At 41.7% G+C, this 7,500-nt stretch overlaps 1 protein-coding gene and 1 long non-coding RNA gene across 2 annotated transcripts in view; one reads left to right on the forward strand and one right to left on the reverse strand.

Annotated features, from left to right (window-relative positions):
* The window catches only part of LOC138002495 (fibrillin-1-like), a 472,982-nt gene that overhangs the window by 440,581 nt on the left and 24,901 nt on the right, over positions 1–7,500 (reverse strand). The window lies entirely within an intron of this gene.
* On the forward strand, positions 27–2,712 carry LOC138003784 (uncharacterized). Its single transcript, XR_011123649.1, has 2 exons — positions 27–241; positions 1,454–2,712. It is a non-coding gene; the product is annotated as an uncharacterized lncRNA (long non-coding RNA).

Genomic DNA, 7,500 nt, shown 5'->3' on the forward strand with positions numbered 1-7,500 from the left:
AGCCCAAATCGTGCATGAGACGCGAAGTGTCCATTTCGATCGTTTGATCTCGTCTTCTGCCTTTGTTACTTTATAACTCTTGACGGTGTGAATTTTGGAAGTGCATGAGATCGTGGTGCTTTAATTTAAGGAGACACATCAGATCTGTGTAATATATTTGTGTGGAATTTTTGGGCCTTGAGATCCAAACCCAGTTAAATTTGTTTGGGAATATGCGCTGCAGAAACTAACGGAGGCTACGGTGAGTGTTCCATGTTTGTTTTTGAAGCATGAAGTGTTCACAACGTTTGGTTCAGTTTGCACACTAGGGTATTGCCCATGCAATCTCTACAGTTTTCATCAACAAGATAATTTGGGCAGGGTTTGAAATCACCTTTACAATCAATCATACATGTATTTACAATGCGTTAATTAAACGTAACATGTTCTAAGAGCATTATTTGAAAGTTGTCAACCTTCTCCTTGAACCAAGGCAGCAGTTCATTTAGAGTGCTGCCACTCTGCAATAGCCACTTAACCTCCTGACTGCCCCCATAAAGTCAGCTGTCTAAAAGAAAACACCTTGCCAACTTGTGAAGTTGGAATGAACACACAAGTACTGGCCAGAACTACACAGAAAATATTGAAGTTCTTTGTCCCTGTCTCAGGGCATTTCTTCAATGAAAAGGTAAATTGGTTGCAAGACTGGCCTCTGAGATTACACTCAGAAGAAGTTCTAGTTGCACAGTAGTGTGATCAATAACATTGTTTAATTTATTGCCATAGTGAGGCTTGATTACAGAATCATAAATACTTGCCCACCAAAATACCCTGTGTAATCAACTGATACATCCATGTTCGGGAGACTGTTGGCCTGTTAATTAATGGAACATCCATATATTAGGAAAAGAACAATTTGTTAAATAAAAGTGCAAAGTCCAGGCCCTGCTTCCTGTTAATCCTAGGATTATTGACAGGGAAATACTGCTTCAAAGTGGCACCCGAGTGACTTAATTGTAGTCTAGCTTCCACAATCGCCAAATAATAATGATCTATCATTATTGTAATAATGCAACACACTTGGTGTCAACATCTATGTCAAAACTTGGAAGATGGTATTTTTCTTTTCCCCTTGACTGGCCATTATTTGTAAATCTATGTTCAACCCAACGTCCAAGGCAAAATTATGGTTAGACTCAAAAAATTTAAGAACATGTGTTAAGGCAAACAGTTAAGGGTCATTGGTTTATGTGTGGTTTATAGTATGTTTATATGGTTAGCTCATCATGTTTTCTTTGTCTTGGTTGTGTAATAAGAATGACTTTTTGTACTAATTTTCACAGCCCCCATAAAAACTGATATGTGCAGTTTCCTGTGTCTAGGAAAATAATAATATCATTATGATATTGTAGATTATAGCATTGTAATATGCATCTCATGGACAATAACATTCATTTTCGTTTTTTGTCCTTAGGGAGATGGATCCACCTGGTATTATTTGCGGCAGTTTTGTGAAATATTAGCTCTAAAAGGAGCGAGAAGAAATTCAGCCTTTTTTTCTCAGCAATAAACCACAATAATCTTATTGAGTTCACTTTGTCCATGTTGGTAGTGTGGAACAAAAGACTGGATAAAGTCACTGAGAAATCCAGACAATGCTGTTGAGTTTTAAGCAGTTTCTTTAGTACTCTTCACATTGTCAAACTTTTCAGTTTCTTCTTAGAACTGAATACCAGTCCTTAACCTTTTTTCAGTTATGAACTTTTTGGACCAGCACAGAGCTTTAAGATGCCACTTTTTTAAATGTGGTACTTATAAAAAAAAATGGGGACAACATATTCAAGCAAAAACATCACAAATGCATGTTGTTTGCACCTGCACGCAAACTTTGCGAATGCTTTTGATCTGATGAGTTGCCAACCCAGTAATGCTTCAGATACATGTAGTGACGCCGAAACCCAGAACACCTTCAAACACATTCAATGACAAGTTGTCAGAGAAAAAATTAAAATTAAAAACAAACATCTTCTTGAGCATTGGGACCCACATGGAATAGCCCTTGCATATGTGTATTATACTGATGACTGGATTCCATCTACTTAATATACAATCATCTTTTTAGGATAATACCACCTACGCCAGTCGGCAGATAATGCTAGAGTGAACTTCTTGCTATACAGCTGAAAATATTAATTTTGTGGAATGCCCCTTTTAGGGATGTTTCCTAGTTGTCTATGCTCTAAAGATTTTGTTCAAACCCATCAAGTACAATGTAGCATGCATGTGTGAAATGTCTCAAGTTTAGATCAGTTTTGCAATATGCACTGTGTTGTCTGAACTGATCCTTGTAAAATTTTTGTAGTTTCTTGTCAATTGTTAAATATGGAAAAAAGGTTTTACTTTCTGAAAGAAAAATAACATTAATGACGTCTCTTGATCAGGTTAGGATCTGATGAATTTTTATTTTAAAAGGCAAGCAAATCAAGGGGCAAACTAATTTTCTCTGAGCTGTTTAATGTCAGTAAGTGGGCTTTCCAGGATGAAGCACTTTTTTGCCTGCTCTCTGTGTATCATACAGTGTATAATCTTTTCACCGATTTATCTCAGTTTCTGTTGGGGCTGGCTTTCATCGCTCTTCTATAAATTTAACAAAAAATGCTGTGTAAAGAGCGAAAGATGTATTTTGCTTTCATGATAATTATAAATTCGTATTAAAATTTGGAGAAACGTGGAGCTCAATTTTCCTGAGTTCTTGCATCTTTGCATACTCCATTTTAATATCGCTTTCAGCATGCTTCCCAAAATATCTTTTGTAAGCGTGTCACCATTCACCACCCGGTCTATAATTCACCAGTTGTCTTCCTTTATTGTTCAGAGTATTATAGAGAGTATCTGGAACGTCATAAGGTTTTTCAATGTCTCTTTACCGACACAGACAAAGAGGCATTGTCCTGTATCGCAACCACTCGACGAACTAGTCTCCACCGATAAGTTCGAAGCTCTCACCAATTCCACTGGCCGAACATCGCCAAAACAGGGTTTAAGGGAATTTCTGGTCCTCCCAGAAAACCAACAACTTGCAAAAACCGTTCGAGAAACTTGCGACAAAAGCCAACACTGTCAAAAAAGTAAGCATTGCAGCGCTCGTTAACTCCATTCACCGTATAGTCACACGAAAGGTGCATTTACCGCGCGAAAACAATTTTTATGTCGACACTTTTCCCCGGCCTTGATATAAAATATTGCTAATTAGAGCAAGCCGTGCACTTTGCAAGTGGTCGCACTAAGTTTGCTGAGACATGGAAACCTCAAAAAAGCCAACTACAAATATGTTGGCGTTATTCGGCCACCAACGTGGCTATTTATTATATCCTCAACGAAATCAATAAAAACCGCAGTAAATTAAAGCCATGTTCAGCAAAGGTGGGGCGAGAAAAAACGCCTACACCTAAGAATGAAAGAAAGGAAATAGAAGGACGGAGCAAGGGTAGGGAGGGAGGGAAAAATCTTGATGATCCAAGTTTAGTCCGTGAAGGAACAGCTAAGAGCGCCAGTCACGAAGATTGCAATCCCTTAACTAGACCTATTTTTTTTCTGGCTGAATGCATCTATTGACCCGAGGAGGTCAAAGTCGACGACATAAATAGCATCATTCCTTACAGTAATAATGCCCCTTTTATGTCGACACTTTTCCCGGCCTTGATATAAAATATTGCTAATTAGAGCAAGCCGTGCACTTTGCAAGTGGTCGCACTAAGTTTGCTGAGACATGGAAACCTCAAAAAAGACAACTACAAATATGTTGGCGTTATTCGGCCACCAACGTGGCTATTTATTATATCCTCAACGAAATCAATAAAAACCGCAGTAAATTAAAGCCATGTTCAGCAAAGGTGGGGCGAGAAAAAACGCCAAGGCCACAGAAATGTGGCAGCCCCACCAAGACCACGCAAAGAGCACGGCGATACTTGTCAACGCGAATAGCTGATGTGCTCACGGCCGGAGCAGCCCATGTCTGAACTACAGCCGCAAGCGAGAGTGTATAAGCGAACTCGCACTCTAAAATTAAAAAATATATATATATTATAGGCGAAAAGAGAAATTACAATTAAATGGCACGGATATAGCAGCCCATGACTGAACCATAACATTATACTTGTCAACGCGAATAGCTAATGTGCTCACGGCCGGAGCAGCCCATGTCTGAACTACAGCCGCAAGCGAGAGTGTATAAGCGAACTCGCACTCTAAAATTAAAAAATATATATATTATAGGCGAAAAGAGAAATTACAATTAAATGGCACGTATATAGCAGCCCATGACTGAACCATAACATTGCAATCAAATGTACTGACTCGCTGGTAGCAGCCCATGCCTGAACTACCAAGGCGCCAATGAAAAGTTAACGATGATTGACTGTTAAGAAGGATGTGATAATTATATTAAGCCCCGGGGTAATGTTACAGGGCACGTAGCAGCCCATGCGTGAACTACGTAAGGCGTAGAAATGACAGATTAAACAATACAGCTACTAACTACGAACTTAATTTGCAAGCAAACGCTCGGGGCGGATGTAAACCTTAAAGGCATCGGACTTCCAGCGGCCAAGAGTGCGAATTTGTGAATCAGAGAATCCTTTTTCAGCCGCATGCGATGCAGCTCCGATTCGAAAACTGTGACCTTTGTACCGACGGGTATCAAGGCCACAGAATGACAAGCAACGTTGCAACTCAGTATTGAATTGATCGGCCGTAATCGGTGCCAAATTTAAATGACAGAAAAGCGGACCGGTGCGATTTCCCCTCAGTACGAGATAATCTAAAATGGCCTGCACGGGACAAAACTGCTCGGGGCAGTCTTCTCGTGATATTAATATCTCAAAAGGGCGGTTGTTGACGTTGTGTTTGTATTCGGAAATTACCAGCTTGAGGAAATGAGCTTTGCCGTCGGAAATTAAAAATCGCAAAGCGCTAAATTGAAGAACGGTGGAAACTGACTTAGCACTATTGGCTGCTAGTTCGCCGATGCGGAAAAACCCATAAAAGGCTAAAAGGAACATAGCTCTGTAGAGAGTTCGTTGAAAAGCCGAAGAGTTGGTGAATCGAAGAGACCTTACAAGTTCGTGCAAGACCGGGCGGGTGATTGGCAGACGAATATCACTCTTGCGACGGCGGCTCACCGCGGTTAACAGCTTTTGAATAAGAAAAGATTTCGTGGGGTCGGAAAAACTTTTAAGCTTGTGTACGTAACTGAGTGCGGAGATGTACGATGCTATAGTTGACGGCGCCAATTGGCGGGCCGATAGATAAGAGATAAACAGAGCCAGCATGTTTGGACTCAAAGGAAGCTGGGGGCTTGAAGTTTTATAAAACTTGGAAAACAGCCCAAGCCCGTTGATAAAGTTTGCGAGAGCCCGGTTTTAATGCCGAACTGAGAAGATCCCTCAAATTAGCGACCAACTCTCCGGTAGAAGGTTCGTCGGGACCGGAGTGGGAAATGGGTCTGCATCCGGTGTGATTGCCTTGAACGAGTCTATCTGAGACTCCCGTGAGCGCCGTTACCTCGTCGTCCACCGCCTGATCATTTGGTGCACAATTGACGTGGAAGGAACTGGGGTTAACTCGTCATTGGTGCTGGAACGTCGATTCGCTAGGGCAGCATTCACGGCTTCAGTGACGGCCACAGAAATTGTAGTTGCCAGAGCCTCGACATTCACTTGCATAAGCCCAGAGTCGTTATTGGCTTGAGGAGTTGCAGATGAAGCCACGGAGGGCGTTGTAGGAGCCACTTCAGGGAGCTCAGAAGGACGTAACCGCTTTGAGCGACGAGAATTTGTACCCAACGTGCGTTTCTTGGGAGGCATAGCTGCTGATGAAAAAGGCTACCGGAAAGATAAACTAAGCTAATTAAAAGGGAAGCGTGACTGCAAGTGTTACCCACAATGATTAGAAGTCAATTAAGAATCAACAGATGGCCCGCATCTGGTTAAACTGATAAGCTGAGCTATCGGAAAAATGAATCGGAGCAGGAAATTCCTCAGAGGGGCGTATTGTAAAATAGCCTGAATAAAAAATGACAACAGCGAGAGCGTGTGTGCTAGCGCAAAAACGTAACAAAAAGCCGAGTTCCATAGCGGTGTGAGAAAAAACAGAAGCCGAGTGCATTGGACACACCTAACCTACTCGGTGGTCGAAAGGATTGTACACCCGTATGGCTTCTGTAATTAGCTCACAATAAAAAACAACCAAAGCCGGTATAACAAATAACATCGGGCACACTGTGCCATCAGGCGGATATCCGCACATGATATAAGAAGTTGTGAACAGCGTGGAATGCTGCAGCCAAAAAGTCAGCAACGTGTAATTCCAACTGAAGGCTGATTCATTAAAATTAGATATTCATCGGCTTGGTGAACATAAACCGCAAGGAACTGGCGAACAAATAGCAAATAAATAGCAAATCTTTTCAATGATGAGAGATTGCGATTGCTTAAATGCTTTCATTGTGTAGGGAATGTAGGCATCTTAAAACGGCCCCTCTGAGGCTCCTAAAAAGTCGATAATGGCCGCGCGAGTTTAAATGAACGCCATCGCTGGAATAAAGGCTAACCTTGGTATTCCAAAAACCCCTGTGCCTCCAATAGAAGGAGTACGGGAGTGGCTCTAGCAGGACCTTCAAGTACTTGACTAAATCGCGAACGCGTTTATTATACATAGGGCTCGATTCTCGATAAACAGTTTGGCAAACGCAAACACGTTTGACCTGAAAGCGGTCATGAAGCACAGTGACTAAATCCTCAATAGCAGAAGCTATCGACAACGGGTCAGCGTGTACGAGATCGTTCGATCCCAGCTGTAAAATGACAATCTGGGGCAGAAAAGACTCAACCATCGGTAAATCAAAGGCACGTGCCTTTGCAATAGTTCTACCGCCAACACCATGCCATTTGATTTCGCAGGCTTCGGCAATGAGAAAATTGGCGTTAAGGTCGGGATGAGAGGCAATAAAGTCCTTTAAACGGCGGATAAAGGAGTGGCCAAGAATCAATACCCGAGGTGGAGCCATGCCAAACGTTTAGGGAGAATAAAGCCCTCTAAAAAAGAACTTAAGCAGCATACAACTTGCCTGAAAAATCTTGATGATCCAAGTTTAGTCCGTGAAGGAACAGCTAAGAGCGCCAGTCACGAAGATTGCAATCCCTTAACTAGACCTATCCTTACTCCGCCCTTATCTATGATTGGCTCATTTTTCTGGCTGAATGCATCTATTGACCCGAGGAGGTCAAAGTCGACGACATAAATAGCATCATTCCTTACAGTAATAATGCCCCTTTTACACAATTTGTACACCCCTTCAATTTTTGAAAAAACATCAAAACTCGTCAAAAATTGTGACAAAATCCTTATCTTTCAAACAGCGACCTTATTTTTTTGATTTAATCAACGGCTGTCATTTTCCGGCGAACAGATAGTCTTTTTGAATGAGCGCGCCCTTGAGCCTGCGTTTCGTGCCGCGGATCA

This window comes from Montipora foliosa, chromosome 5 (assembly GCF_036669935.1).
Source record: "Montipora foliosa isolate CH-2021 chromosome 5, ASM3666993v2, whole genome shotgun sequence".
Lineage (NCBI taxonomy): Eukaryota > Metazoa > Cnidaria > Anthozoa > Scleractinia > Acroporidae > Montipora > Montipora foliosa.